This window comes from Microtus pennsylvanicus, chromosome X, assembly GCF_037038515.1.
Source record: "Microtus pennsylvanicus isolate mMicPen1 chromosome X, mMicPen1.hap1, whole genome shotgun sequence".
NCBI classification, from domain to species: domain Eukaryota; kingdom Metazoa; phylum Chordata; class Mammalia; order Rodentia; family Cricetidae; genus Microtus; species Microtus pennsylvanicus.
In genome coordinates, this window is record NC_134601.1 from 54,539,718 (window position 1) to 54,555,980 (window position 16,263).

Consider the following 16,263-nt stretch of genomic DNA (forward strand, 5'->3'; position numbering starts at 1 on the left):
CAGTGTTTTACTGCTGTGAAGAGACACCATGACCATAGCAACTCTTGGAAAGCATTTAATTGGGGCTCGATTATTGCTTCAGAGATTTAGTCCATTGTCATCATGGCAAAGAAGGAGCATGCGATGCATAGGCAGACATGGTGGCTGAGAGTTTTACATCCAGATCCAAAGACAGCACGAAGAGAAACACCAGGTTTGGAATGGTATCGAAAGTCAGCAGAGTCCAGCTCTGCTGACTTCCTCCCAGGGTTCTGTCAGGTTGCCTCAGCATAATGAAAACCATCTTAGGATAGCTCTAATTTGAGAGAAAAGGCTCATGCTTTCAGCTCCAGTCATGTCTCTTTATTGTTCAGTATTACTTCTAATTTTCTTGCCCTAAGTATCAATAATTTCTTAGCTTCAATTCTCTCTCAGTTCTAATTCCAATTCTCTATTACAAATTTCTGTTCCAATTCATTATTGTTATAATTACTCTACATTCTTTCTTCTTTTTCTTCTTCATTTTTATTGCATTCTTTACTCTTTCAATCTTATTTTTTCTGCTGCTGCAAATTCCCAAATGTGTGTGTGAGTGTGTATCCACTCATTAGCAATTTGTTAGTAATAAAAAAACTACAAGGAAAATTCTTAGAGACACATTCATTCTTTGAAGATATGTAACAAAACTTACCAGCTAGTTTGTAGCTAACTGCAGCTGCAGCTGTGTACAGATCTTTGTCCTCTCTTAAAAGCAACCTCTATAGGTTACAAAGAAAGAGAGCTAAACCATTGAGAGATCTAAGAAAGAGAAAAAGAGTACATGTAATATTTTACATTTCTTTATTTTTAATTGAGCTATATATTTTTCTCTGTCTCCCTCCATTCACCCTTCCCTTCTATCTGCTCCCATTATCCCCATGTTCCCAATTTACTCACATGATCTTGTCTTTTTCTACTTTCCATGTAGATTAGATCCACATATGTCTCTCTTAGGGTACTCTTTGTTGTCTAGGTCCTCTGGGATTGTGTATTGTAGGCTTTTTTTTTTAAATTTGATTTATGTCTAAAAGTCACTTATGTCTGAATACATGATATTTATCTTTCTGGGTCTGGGTTACCTCACTCAATATGGTGTTTTCTAGATCTATCCATTGGCCCACAAATTTCAAGATGTCATTATTTTTTCCACTCTATAGTACTCCATTGTGTAAATGTACCACATCTTCTTTATCCATTCTTCAGTCAAAGGGCATTTAGGTTATTTCCAGGTTCTGGTTATGACAAATAATGCTGCTATTAACATAGTTGAGCACATGTCCTTGTGGTACGATTGAGCATCCTTTGGTTTTATACCCAAAAGTAGCATATCTGGGTGTTGAGGTTGGTTGTTTCCTAATTTTCTGAGAAGTCATCATACAGATTTCCAAAGTGACTATATCAGCTACCACTCCCATCAGCATTGGAGGAGTATTCTCTTTACCCCATGACCTCTCCAGCATAAGTAGCCATCAGTGTTTTTTTTTAAATATATTTATTTATTTATTAAGTATACAATATTCTGTCTGTGTGTATGGCCAGAAGAGGGCACCAGATCCCATTACAGATGGTTGTGAGCCACCATGTGGTTGCTGGGAATTGAACTCAGGACCTTTGGAAGAGCAGGCAATGCTCTTAAACTCTGAGCCATCTCTTCAGCCCAGTCATCACTATTTTTGATCTTAGCCACTCTGACAGGTTTAAGATGGAATCTTATAGTTGTTTGATTTTCATTTCTCTGATGGCTAAGGATGTTGAGCATTTCTTTAGTGGCTGAAAAGCCATTTTAGATTTATGTTTTGAGAGTTCTGTGTTTAGGTCTATACCCCATTTTTATTACATTATCTGTTCTTTTCATGACCAATTTCTTGAGTTCTTTATATATTTTGGCGTTCAGTCCTTGTCTGGTATGAGTTGGGGGAAGATTGTTCCCATTCTGTAGGCTGCTGTTTTGTCTTTTGCTTTACAGAAGCTTCTCAGTCTCCCATGTTCTTGGATAGGTAGAATAAACATAATAAAAATGGCAATCTTACCAAAAGCAATCTACAGATTCAATGCAATGCCCAGCAGAATTCTTCACGGACCACAAAAGAACAATACTCAACCTCCTATAGAAAAGCAAAAAAAAAAAAAAAACCCAGGATAGCCAAAACAAATCTGTACAATAAAGGAACTTCTGAAAGCATCACATTCCCTGACTTCAAACTCTACTCTAAAGCTACAGTACTGAAAACACCCTGGTATTGGCATAAAAACAGACAGGAGGCCAATGGAATTGAATAAAAAAACATGGATATCAATCCACACACCCACCAACTCCTGATTTTTCACAAAGAAGCAAAAATACAAAATTGAAAAAAGAAAGCGTAGTCAGAAAATGATGCTGGTATAACTGGATATTAACATATAAAATAATGAAAATAGATCTATATCTACCACCATACACAAACTGAAGTTCAAATGGATCAAAGACCTCAACATAAAACCAACAACACTGAATCTCATAGAAGAGAAAGTAGGAAGTACACTTGGACACATTGACATGGAAAAACCACTTCCTAAATATAACCCCAGTAGCACAGACACTGAAAGCAACAATTAATAAATTGGATCTTCTAAAACTGAGAAACTTCCATTTTACATTTCTTAAATGTGATTAATAATATCTGGACATGGTTAGTCAGGTAAGTGCTGTTGATCTTTTGGAGGACTAAGATATAGAAAGGACAGATACCTGCAATACAGTTCTAATTCATCATAAACCTTTGAATGACGTAGATCTAGCAAGGCCAGACACCTGCAGTTTCTCTTTGTGAAAATTCCTCCTGTAATCATTCCACAAGGACTTCTGTCTGGCCAAAAAATCATACTCTCAGGGAGTTAATTATAGAGAACAGGCTTCTAAGGCAATTTTTTCTTTTTCTTTCTTTCTTTCTTTCTTTCTTTCTTTCTTTCTTTCTTTCTTTCCTCTCTCTCTCTCTCTCTCTCTCTCTCTCTCTCTCTCTCTCTCTCTCTCTCTCTCTGCAGTTTAGGACTAAAGGTTTGGCTGTCTTATTTTATTTGCCAGAATACACAGTTTGGGGAAAAAGTTATCCTACTTCCAAAATACAGGAAGACTCTGCCTGACATATGAGGAATACAATGGTTTAGAGTCCCAAAGCTAAGTTAGAGTGGGGGCATGTTATCTATCACACAAGAGAATTTGTAGAGACAGTATTTTTCATGGGTCATGCCTAAGTGAATTTAACCTCCATCAAATATGTCAATCTCTGATGGATTGGTCTTCTAAATGCCAGATGATCTACTGTGTAACCTTGCAGATCCCATGAGAATGGCTTCTTTGAAACTTCAAAGCACACCCCAATGACACACTTCTCCAATAAGGCCACGCCTTGTAATAATTTCAATAGTGACATTCCCTGGTGACCAAATATTCAAATCTATAAGCATATGGGGAACATTCTTATTTCAACCACCATTACCAGCATGTCTTGAACACCAATGTTTCTTTCCTCTAACAAGGTTCACGGCCTCCCCTTAACTTGGAAACTCTACTGCCTCAATAAGGGTGTCTCCACTCAAGTGGCACTGAGCATTTGCAGCAGCAGGCTGTCCTTGGGCAGTGACAATCTTGCTGGTGGGCCAGCTCCTGCAACTGCTCAGCTGGAGGATTCCCATTAGTACTAGGCTCCTGCCGTACTTTGTTTCTTAGCCTGCAAACTTGCAGGAGCACTTCAGTAACTAGCTGGGCTGCCATGAGACCCAGTGTATACTCTATTCAGGCATAGAGTCCACTGAACCCAGAATGGTATGAGGGCACAGCTTAACTGCTAATTTTTCAAGGCTAAAGTGAGCCTATGTGGTGGGGTAGTGATGAGAGTAATAGCCACCTCTAATTCCAGTAGGGCATGGAAACACACCTCACCTGTTATTATCTCATGTTGTATAGTGCCTGCTGGCTTGCTCAGTGACCCAAGCTGTAACACTCCTTTTCCAATCCGTACTCCCAGTCTATCTCTGACCAAAAAGCAGGGAATGAAGGCACATGGTGGAATATTCCAGATTCGCCACAAAGTTTACAGTTTATGTGTGGGGCCCACAAATTGATGTTCACCATGAGCTAATGTGAATGGCTAAAGTTCTGGCACATGCTCAGTGAGCCTAAGAGGTTGTACCCTCTGTCAAGAATGAGTCAAGTCAGATTACAAGATGATGTGAGGGACCATGGTGAAGTATTTCTGGCAACTGGTTCACAAGGTGGCCCCAACTCGTTGGCATCCACTCTGAGACAATATATGTAGCCCTAGTACTGATGTGTGTTCAGTAACCTCACCAGAGAGTTGCCTGTTGCATTGGCTCCTGTCTGCACTTCTAAAATAGAAGAATAGATGTCTGAGTCCATTCACTTCTTTGGCAACTGTGAAGGACTAAAAGTTTGGCAAATGAAAGCTGTTTGAGAAGTTTAAATACACACATTTAAAAAGGATAAAAATTAAAGAATGAGAAATATTTTTCTAGACATCAAATTACCAAGTAATCCAATAAAAAATGAGGTACAGATCTAAACAGAGAATTCTCAGCAGAAGAATTACAAATGGCAAAAAGACACTTAAGAAATTGCTTAACATCCCCAGCCATCAGGGAAATGCATATCAAAATAACTCTGAGATACCATCTTACACTAGTCAGAATGACTAAGACCAAAAACACCAAGAGAGTTTATGCTGGAGAGGATGCAGAGTAAGGGGAACACTCCTCCATTGCTGGTGGGAATGCAAACCTGTACAGACACTTCAGAAATCAGTGTGGCAGTTTCTTAGAAAATTGGAAATCTATCTTCTTCAAGACTCAGCAAAACCACTCTTTGACATATACCCAAAGGATGCAAACTCATATCACTAGGACATTTGCTCAACTGTGTTCAGAGCAGCACCTTATTTGTAATAGCCAGAACCTAGAAACAGCCTAGGTGTCTCTTGACTGAACAATAGATAAATAAAATGTGGTACATTTACACAATGGAGTACTATTCAGCTGGAAAATACAATGACATATTGAAATTTGGAGGCAAATGGATAGAACTTGAGAAAATCATCCTGAGTGAGCTAACCCAGACCCAGATAGACAAACATGATATGTTCTGACTCGTAAGTGTATATTAGACATAAAGCAAAAATAACCAGCCTACAGTCTCAGAGATCTAGGTAACAAGCAGAACCCTAACAGATACATTCATGGGTCCCTCTGGGAAAGGGACACAGACAAGATCTCCTGAAAAACTGGGAGTATGGAGGAAGAAAAGGGAGGGTGCAAAGGAAGGGGAGGGGCTAAGAGGAGAGAGGAGGAAAACATGAGGAAACACAATGCTCAAGAAGGGGAAGGACAGAGAGGGAGAACAAGGAAAGAGGTATCTTGATTGAGGGAACTATTAAAGCACTAGCAAGAAATGTGGCCCTAGGGAAATTCCCAGGAATCTACCAGGATGACTCCAGCAAAGACTCTAAGAAACAGTGGAGAGGACACCTAATCTGGCCTTCCCCCTGTTATCAGACTGATGACTACCTTAATTGTCCATCCAGCAACTGATGGAAGCATATACAGAGATCTACAGCAAAGCCCTGGACCGAGCTACCTGAGACCAATCCAAGAGAGAGAGGAGTGATGATATGAGCAAAGGGTTTAAGACCATGAAAGTGATAGCCATAGAATCAACTGACCTCAGCTAATGAGAGCTCAGACTCTAGACTGAAAAGTGGGGGAACCTGCATAGGACCAATCTAGGACCACTGAATGTGGAGGACAGTTTTGAGGCTTAGGAAGTCTATAGGGCCACTGGCAGTGGGACCAGGCGTAGTTATTACTAGTGTTTGAACTGGCATCTTGGAGCACATTCTGGCTGGAGGAATACCTTGCTCAGCCTAGATATAGCAGGGTGGACTTTGGTCTTGAATTGAAGTGAAGTGTCAGACTTTTTGTCTTCCCATGAGAAACTTTACCCTCTCTGAGGAGTGTATGGAGGATAGGCCAAGGGGAAGAGAAGGACTGGAAATGGGGATAGCTATAGCTATGCAAAATGAGAAAAGTTTGTATTAAAAATTCTTAATAAGAAGCAATATATATATATTATTTTTCTTTTTTTAATTGTGTCACTGAATTTTTTAATAGAGCAGTAGTGGGACAGGTCTCTTTGGATAGAGTTTTTTTTTCTTTCAACATTTATTTATTTATTTATTTACATTAAAAGTTTCTGCCTCCTCCCAGCCTCCCTTTTCCCTCCCCCTCTCCCCAGTCCCCATGCCTCACTCCCCTCCTCTTCCCTCTCCAGTCCCAAGAGCAGTCAGGGTTCCCTGCCCAGTGGGCAGTTCAAAGTCCTCCCCCCTCCATCCAGGTCTAGGAAGGTGAGAATCCAAACAGGCTAGGCTCCCACAAAGCCAGTACATGCAGTAGGATCAAAACTCAGTGCCATTGTTCTTGGCTTCTCAGCAGCCCTCATTGTCCACCATATTTAGAGAGTACGGTTTTATCACATGTTTTTTCAGTCCCCATCCAGTTGGCCTTGGTGAGCTCCCAATAGATCAGCCCCACGATCTCAGTGGGTGGGTGCCCCCCTCGCGGTCTTGACTTCCTTGCTCATGTTCTCCCTCCTTCTGTTCCTCATTTAGACTTTGGGAGCTCAGTCCATTGCTCAAATGTGGGTCTCTGTCTCTATCTCCATCCATCGCCAGATGAAGGTTCTATGGTGATATGCAAGATATTCATTAGTATGGTTATAGGATCGGGCCATTTCAGGCTCTCTCTCTTTAGCTGCCCAAGGACCTAGTTGGGGACATCTCTCTGGACCCCTGGAAACCCCTCTAAAGTCAAGGCTCTTGCCAACTCTAAAATGGCTCCCTTAATTAAGATATATACTTCCCTGCTCCAATATCCATCCTTCCATTATTTCAATAATCCCATTCCCCCAAGCTCTCCCCATCCTCCTCTTCTCACTTGTCTCTCCCCATCTCCCCTTTCCCCTATCACACCCCACAACCCAGTTCCCAATTTTTGCTCAGCAATCTTGTCTACATCCAATATCCAGGAGGATAACTATATGTTTTTCTTTGGGTTCACCTTCTTATTTAGCTTCTCTAATTATAGGCTCAATGTCCTTTATTTATGGCTAAAAACCAATTATGAGTGAGTACATCCCATGTTCATCTTTTTGGGTCTGGGTTACCTCACTCAGGATAGTGTTTTCTATCTCCATCCATTTGCATGCAAAATTCAGGAAGTCATTGTTTTTTACCGCTGAGTAGTACTCTAATGTGTATATATTCCACACTTTCTTCATCTATTCTTCCATTGAAGGGCATCTAGGTTGTTTCCAGAATCTGGCTATTACAAGTACTGCTGGTATGAACATAGTTGAACAAATACTTTTGTCGTATGTTAGGGTATCTCTTGGGTATATTCCCAAGAGTGGTGTTGCTGGGTTCTGGGTTAGGTTGATCCCAAATTTCTTGAGAAACCACCACACTGATTTCCAAAGTGGTTGCACAAGTTTGCATTCCCACCAGCAATGGATGAGGGTACCCCTTCCTCCACAGCCTCTCCAGCAAAGGCTATCATTGGAGTTTTTTATTTTAGCTATTCTGACAGGCGTAAGATGGTATCTCAAAGTTGTTTTGATTTGCATTTCCCTGATTGCTAAGGAGGTTGAGCATGACCTTAAGTGTCTTTTGGCCATCTGAACTTCTTCTGTTGAGAATTCTCTCTTCAGTTCAGTGCCCCATTTTTTAATTGGGTTGTTTAGCCTTTTATTGGGCTTGCTGGGCAGCAGATCACCCTGCCCGAGTTTTCCTGGATTGCCAGTGTTCTCTGTCCCTCACTGTGACTTTCACAGGTCTGAAGGATGCCTGGGACATGATTTTAGGAATATTTATTTATTTATTTATTTATTTATTTATTAAGGACTTCTGCCTCCTCCCCGCAACCGCCTCCCATTTCCCTCCCCCTCCCCCGATCAAGTCACCCTCCCTCATCTGCTCGAAGAGCAATCAGGGTTCCCTGACCTGTGGGAAGCCCAAGGACCGCCCACCTCTATCCAGGTCTCCTAAGGTGAGCATCCAAACTGCCTAGGCTCCCCCAAAGCCAGTACGTGCAGAAGGATCAAAAACCCACTGTGATTGTTCCTGAGTTCTCAGTATTCCTCATTGTCCTCTATGTTCAGCTAGTCCGGATTTATCCCATGCTTTTTCAGACCCAGGCCAGCTGGCCTTGGTGAGTTCCTGATAGAACATCCCCATTGTCTCAGTGTGTGGGTGCACCCCTCGCGGTCCTGAGGTCCTTGCTCGTGCTCCGTCTCCTTCTGCTCCTGATTTGGACCTTGAGATTTCTGTCCCGTGCTCCTCTGTCTCTGTCTCCTTTCATCGCCTGATGAAGGTTAATGTTCATGAGGATGCCTATGTGTTTGTCTTTGGGTTCACCTTCTTACTTAGCTTCTCAAGGAACATGCATTATAAGCTCATTGTCCTTTATTTATGGCTAGAAACCAAATATGAGTGAGAACATGCCATGTTCCTCTTTTTGGGTCTGGCTTACCTCACTCAGGATAGTGTTTTCTATTTCCATCCATTTGTATGCAAAATTCAAGAAGTCCTTGTTTTTTACTGCTGAGTAATACTCTAATATGTATATATTCCATACTTTCTTCATCCATTCTTCCATTGAAGGGCATCTAGGTTGTTTCCAGGTTTTGGCTATTACAAACAATACTGCCATGAACATAGTTGAGCATATACTTTTGTTGTATGATAGGGCCTCTCTTGGGTATATTCCCAAGAGTGGTATTGCTGGATCCAGGGGTAGGTTGATTCCGAATTTCCTGAGAAAGCGAAACACTGCTTTCCAGAGTGGTTGCACAAGTTTTCATTCCCACCAGCAATGGGTGAGTGTCCCCCTTTCTCCACAACCTCTCCAGCAAAGGCTATCATTGGTGTTTTTTATTTTAGCCATTCTGACCGGTGTAAGATGGTATCTTAAAGTTGTCTTGATTTGCATTTCCCTGATCACTAGGGAAGTTGAGCATGACCTTAAGTGTCTTTTGGCCATTTGAAGTTCTTCTGTTGAGAATTCTCTGTTCAGCTCAGTGCCCCATTTTATAATTGGATTGATTAGCCTTTTACTGTCTAGTTTCTTGATTTCTTTATATATTTTGGAGATCAGACCTTTGTCAGTTGCGGGGTTGGTGAAAATCTTCTCCCAGTAAGTGGGTTGCCTTTTTGTCTTAGTGACAGTGTCCTTTGCTTTACAGAAGCTTCTCAGCCTCAGGAGGTCCCATTTATTCAATGATGCCCTTAGTGTCTGTGCTGCTGGGGTTATACGTAGGAAGTGGTCTCCTGTGCCCATGTGATGTAGAGTACTTCCCACTTCCTCTTCTATCAGGTTCAGTGTGTTCGGACTGATATTGAGGTCTTTAATCAATTTGGACTTGAGTTTTGTGCATGGTGATAGATATGGATCTATTTTCATTCTTTTACAGATTGACATCCAGTTTTGCCAGCACAATTTGTTGAAAATGCTGTCTTTTTTCCATTGTATACTTTTAGCTCCTTTATCGAAAATCAGGTGCTCATAGGTTTGTGGGTTAAAGTCAGGGTCTTCTATTCGATTCCATTGGTCGACTTCTCTGTTTTTATGCCAATACCAGGCTGTTTTCAATACTGTAGCTCTATAATAGAGTTTGAAGTCAGGGATGGTAATGCCTCCAGACAATCCTTTATTGTATAAGATTGTTCTGGCTATCCTGGGTTTTTTGTTCCTCCATATAAAGTTGATTATTGTCTTCTCCAGATCTGTGAAGAATTTTGATGGGATTTTGATGGGGATTGCATTGAATCTATAGATTGCTTTTGGTAGAATTGCCATTTTTACACTAACTGATGGAAATCATGGGGGGGTAGCTCTAGCATTAGAAGCCCAAGTCCTTATCATTTTCTTTACATATGCAGAGTGCAAGCCAAAATTAAGAACAGCTTGCTTAATTTCTTTCATGTCATTCATTGCTATTGGCGTCCATATAGCTTCTTTAACTCCCTTTGAGTCTTTAGAAGTTGACGCTTTGTCAGAATTAAGTATAGGGTATGTCACTAGAACCCTGGGTAAGCCAGTTCTAATAGCTGGTGGAGGCATTATATCCTGTCCTTATGCCTCCTTACTCTGTTCACCAGCTCTAATAATTTCTCCAATCTTTTTAAATCTTTTTATCATTGTCTCTCTTAAATCCTGAATCTCCTGACCTGTATATGTTTCCACTGATTTCACTGAGGTATCAATTTTTTGGTCCCCATTCTGCACCTGTGATTAAAAGGCTTTAATTTTTTTCCTTCAAAGATAACATGTCCTTCTCATCCATTTCTATCAAGGTCCACATCAGGAGCAGAAAGAGAGAGAGCATGAGCATGGAACTCAGGACCGCGAGGGGTGCACCCACACATTGAGACAATGGGGATGTTCTATTGGGGACTCACCAAGGCCAGCTGGCCTGGGTCTGGAAAAGCCTAGGATAAAACCGGACTCTCTGAACATAGCGGACAATGAGGACTACTGAGAACTCAAGAACAATGGCAATGGGTTTCTGATCCTACTGCACGCACTGGCTTTGTGGGAGCCTAGGCAGTTTGGATGCTCAACTTACTAGACCTGGATGGAGGTGGGGGTTCCTTGGACTTCCCACAGGACAGGGAACCCTGAATGCTTTTCGGGCTGGGAGGGAGACTTAATTGGGGGAGGGGGAGGGAAATGGGAGGCGGTGGCGGGGAAGAGACAGAAATCTTTAATAAATAAATAAATTTAAAAAAAAAGATAACATGTCCTCCTTAAACTTTTCTTGTATATCATGTAGATTCCCATCTTGGAGGTACATTCTTTCTGTTACCTTATCAAAACTTTGTGATAAAGTCTGAACATCAAAGTCAACAGCCTGAACCCTCTCAGGTAACTTTCTAGTATCCATGGATATGGAGTCAATTTTGTCTGTCATAGTATCCACTTGTTCAGATAACCTCTGATTTTCAATAATTTTAATCCTGTCAATTAGTTGTTCATTATTAGTTCGTAAAGATTCTATCGTTCTTATGAGTGCCATATTCTTCTGTTCATTATTAGTTCATAAAGATTCTATCGTTCTTAGGAGAGCCATATTCTTCCTTAATGATAGAATATGGAAAAGAAAACTGAAACCTAGTAACAAGCAAATTAAGGTATCCCCATAATCATATAAACCTTGTATGACATAATCCATTGTATTAGTAAATATAAATGTACTAATCCATTGTATTAGTGAAAACAAAGCAGTAAAATTTGCGTTAGAAATGATAACTGCCATATTACCTATTATCCAGCAGGTGGCGCTGTTGCCAAGTCGCAATGAAAACGGGGTCCTGTTTCAGTGCCTTAGTAGATGTTAAAAACTGGAAAATGCAAGTTTCTCAACAAAGTAAATATAATTAAATCAATTCCAGTGACGGAACCAGAAACCCAGAATCCAGGGGTAGAGAAGAGCAAACTGGAAGCCACTTATGCCTCCACGTGACAGAGTCACCCTGAGGGGTTGCAGCTTTCAGCAACCACGTGCTCTGGTTCGCGCCACTTTAAGAGCTGTGCTTGCAAGGGAGATTTTAAAACGACTCAGAAAAGAGCAAACCACATGGGCAGAGACTATGCAGGCCTGTGGAGTTTAATTCCACGTGGGGAGGCAGATGATAGGCTGCTTGGGGACTTGAAGTCAATCTGAGTTGTCTAAAAGGAAAATATAAAGAACTGCAGCAAGAAAAGAAACTGCGTGATAATTTATATTAAACTGCTGGCTCAACGCACAAGGCACAGGCCGCAGCTGAGGAAGGGAGGGACTCGCACCAAGCCAAACTCGTGGCTGGCAGCCAAGCAGGGAAGGAGAGGTCCTAAAACTGAATATTGAGCGCCAGGTGATGGTGTAAGCTGCAAACAATTCCAAACCAGTTTGGATATGATTAATAGGGTGATATTTATATAAAGGGTAAAAAACTTACAGATAACCGTCCCAGACAACAGCCCTCTGCACAATCAGGAAGGAGTCTAGTCTCCGGAAACGAAGCAAGAAGTGAAGAGAGCAAGAAGGGAAGTAGACACTTTTTTAAAGGGAGAGAGACCATGCCCCAATGGGCTGGTATCTCAGCAGCTATAGGCTGGAGGAGCAGAAGGACCTCCCCCAAGATATATCCAGTGATCCGGTAAAGCCCAACCTTGTCAGATTGCCAAGACTTAATAGGGGATGGAGCAGCAAGCCTGGCTGAAGCCCTGACTAGTATCATGTAGCCAGGCATGAAAATGATGCCTTATCTTATGAATGGGGAAAATAAAACAGAGAGGTCAAGTGACGTTTCCAAAATCACACAGCAAGCTGAGAAGGAAACACAGCAGGAGGCCTGTAAGAAACCCTGTCTGAAAAGAATGTGGACTCTCAGAGAAGATGGCCAACACCAGGAGAACATGGCTCATTGAATCAACTAAGCATAGCTCACATGGGCTCACGGAGACCAAAACATCAAGCATAGGACTTGCAAGGGTCTGTACTAGATCCTCTGTATGAATGTTGTGGGTGTTAGCTTAGTGTTCTTGATGGGTGGAAAACTGTTTGACCTGCTTTTGGGAATGTTTTCCTCCTTTTGGGTTGTCTGTTCCATCATCTGTATGACGGCTTTTGCCTAGTCTTATTATATCTTGTTATATCCCGTCTTGCTCTTCTGTCATAGAGGCCTGCTCTTCTCTGAAGAGGAAACGGAGAAGAGGGGATCTGGGGGACACAGGACATCAACGAGTTAGGGAGTGGAGGAAGGAGAATCTGTGGTCAGGAGGTACTGTATGAGAGAAGAATCTATTTTCAATAAAACGTTTTCAAAGTACATTGCACCTGAAGCATGATACTAAAAGCTGCCCTTCCTCTCCACACCCATGAAGCATACACATACATGAACTCACACCAACAATGTGTATCCGTGCTCACGACCATGTGACTACACATAAAAATGATGTCTCCCATCCAATAATGTATTCAGTTTTCAAGTTCAGATTTCTTTCAGGTGCCTTCCAGCTTTTCACTATTTATAGTGGTGTTTGCTTCTCTAATGTACCCCCTGCCTGAATGGTCTTCTGGCTTCCTTTGCATAAGTAAAATTTCATGGAGTTCAGAGATTAAACAGCAGAGACTTGCTCCTCGGAAAAGGCCTCCCAGGAATTTTCTGTGTATCCTCTCTTCTGAACTTGACCAATCTCCATGGTGGACACTGTCCTGGAACATTTTTTCTGATCAGTCCCTCTTCTTGCCCTGAAGTTTCAATGGAGATTTAGAATATTTATTTCTGTTAATCAAGAGAAAAGAGCAGGGACAGGCAGGCGACAAGGAAACTATGGGAACAATAGGATGCAGGAGGAAAAGAGAACAAGATTCCTAAAATCATGTCCCAGGCGACCTTCAGACCTGAGAAAGTCACAGTGAGGGACAGAGAACACTGGCAATCCAGGGAAACTCGGGCAGGGTGATCTGCTGCCCAGCAAACCTTTGCCACAAGGCAGAAAGAAACTTGTCGGATGACTGTGACCCCTAACTGAAGCTGTTGGGACAAGGACCTGTATATCAGTATTGGCAGTCCCCCGACCATCTCCAAGCTGTTCTCCTTATAAAACTGGGTTCACTGCACTGGGGTACACCACTAGTGCACAGAGCTCCCGTCCCAACTACGATGACGATGAAGACACAGCATATTTGCTGTATTCCTGCCTCAGCTGTATCATTCCCTCTGCGTTGGCTTCTATTTCCTTCTAAACCCCTGGAATTAGGGGGTGGAGGATTTTTTAAAAGTGAGATGAGGAAGGATGTAAAAACTTAAGACCCTCTCCACCTTCTTCCTGACCCCTCAGCGCTGTTTTTTCTTCTCCACAAGGAGATGGGGTAAGGACACTGAGAGAAGAGGTACTCATGGGAAAGTATGGGACACACCCTCCCATGGATGATCACACCCTGAACTGCAGCAGGACAAAGATAGGAAAACTAGGCTTTGGAGTTCAGCAACACTGGCAGCTTCTCTTACTGTTCAGGCTTCCCATCCATGGAGTCAGAGGGGACGCCAAGGGCTCAGAGTCACTAGAAGTGGGAAAAGGCGCTGGACATTCAGAACCCGGCCCAGCCCAGGTACAGGATCTCCATTTAGTTCCACTCACCTGTAAGTACAGTCTCAGGCTGGCAGGCTCCAATGGGGGCTGCGGAAGGAATACTGCAGAGAGGCATCTGTTCTCTGATGCTGTACCTGAGGCCATCACTGTTTGCAGTATGGCTCAGGTAATGTGCCATATGACTGGGGAGGAAGGGCATGACTAAAACAGGAAACCTCCTGAGGCTGTCTGGACTCCAAGCAGGAGATTTGTCTTTGCCCCTCTTGGCCTTGTAGCACATCTAGTCCTTCAGGGAGAGACAAATAGCTCTTAGGCCTCCTTCTGTGGGTGCCATGCAGTCAGCTGTCTTGCTCCAGGCCCACTGCAGGTTTCTCCATGGTTTGGACTTCATGGGGCCGGCTTCTCTTGGAACTTATGTATAGACAAATTTATGCAGGCTTCTAGATTTCCAAGATCAAACCATTTCTGTGTTTCTATATACTAGGGTGTCACTGGGGTGTTCTTTGGGCAAACTGGTACAGGATAATGGTCCAGATGGGTCAGCTCTGTGTGGTTCTGAAGCCCAGACATCTCTATATACCCTCTCCATTCTTCCCTACCCTGGAATGCACACACCTCAGGAGAATTCCATGTGTAACCTCGAGCTACAGAAGGAGCGATTTTTCTATGGGTTCAGTTTGATGTTACAGAATGTTCTGGTCTCTGTGACAAGAGCAAGACGTCTTTTCCAGGATGCTAAGCCCAATACAAGAGCAAGTCCTGAGGTAAAAAAGTGGACATTTTTGTCCAGTCTGAGAATGTAAGTTTTCTCTTCACTCCAGAACTTACCATGTGCCCAAAGCAGAAAACCTCTGTAAACAGAAACATGATTATCCAGCAGGTTTTCCACCAGGTCTTGGGGCCTGGGGGCAGATTCTAGGTATGGGTGTAATTTAGCTGTGGGAAACCTTTGTCCTAGATCTGTCCATTCCCCATGCATCTCCTGAGGTCCTTGCTGAGGAATAGATCCCATCACCCTCAGCATAGCAACTGATGTCCCTGAAGGTGAAAAGGACGCAGGGCACAAAAGGCCGTGGACAGCACAAGTATTTCTACCTGTCTTTTGTGTGCTACCTGTGTGCATGCATATATGTATCAGTAGGGCTCGATGTGATTTTTTTTTCTTTTGAAACCCTCTTGAATCACAGGTAAGTATCCACAGACTAATTCCAAGTGGGACAATTGTTTAAGCTCTTGTAAATCAAATAATTACATCATTTTTACAATTGCAGCTCCACTAGAGAACCATTAAGGTATATGTAAAATAGAGGTAAACACGAAATGCATGGTGTTGAGTCTGAGCCTTGGGATTTAGCCCAGCGTGACCTTGTACTCTAGGCCAACTGCCTCGGGTTCTCCAATGTGGTGCCGCCAGCACATGCCAGTGTAGACACAAGTTCCTGTCTGATATGTATTCTCCATACAGTATTGGAGACATATTTTTGCTAAAAGAATTGTGTAGGGGGATGGAATGGTAACTTAGTTTCAAAGAGTATTGGCAGTTCTTCAAGAAGAGCTGGGGTCAGCACTCACGTGGTAGCTAGCATCAATCTGTAACTTCACTTCCTGAGGGACACACTACCCCTTCTGACTTTCATAGGTACTACACACACAGATGGCATACATACATGTGCGCAGGCAAGGCGTTCATACACATAAAATAAACATGAAAGCAACATTTAAAAGAATTTCTTTTAGCAGCAACAATTTGCCTCACTATCTAGCATGTCCTTGCAATGACTTATTGTTTTTCACACTTCAACATTTCAGGAACAGAAAAATGCATTTTTTCTATCAACTAGATTCTTCTCAATCTCTCTGCAGTTGTAGGCACACAAAGTAACAACTGTCAATGTTTAAGTAAAATAAAGGTGTTCACTAAAATCAAAAGCAGACAGAATAAATGCAACGCCATCATTCTGGGAAGAAATGGGCAAGGAAGAAGTCATATACATTCCCACCGCCATCTTCTTCATGAATTCTGCAGCCTAAAGGTAAAGGAGAATACACGCATACAGAGAG

General features: G+C 42.3%; 1 long non-coding RNA gene across 1 annotated transcript; it reads right to left on the bottom strand.

Moving 5' to 3' along the window:
• Nucleotides 1-6,357: 6,357 nt before the first annotated feature.
• Nucleotides 6,358-12,117, bottom strand: LOC142841760 (uncharacterized). Its single transcript, XR_012909090.1, has 3 exons — nt 12,063-12,117; nt 11,386-11,465; nt 6,358-6,749 (listed from the first exon to the last, which is right to left on the bottom strand). It is a non-coding gene; the product is annotated as an uncharacterized LOC142841760 (long non-coding RNA).
• Between the last annotated feature and the right edge of the window lie 4,146 nt (nt 12,118-16,263).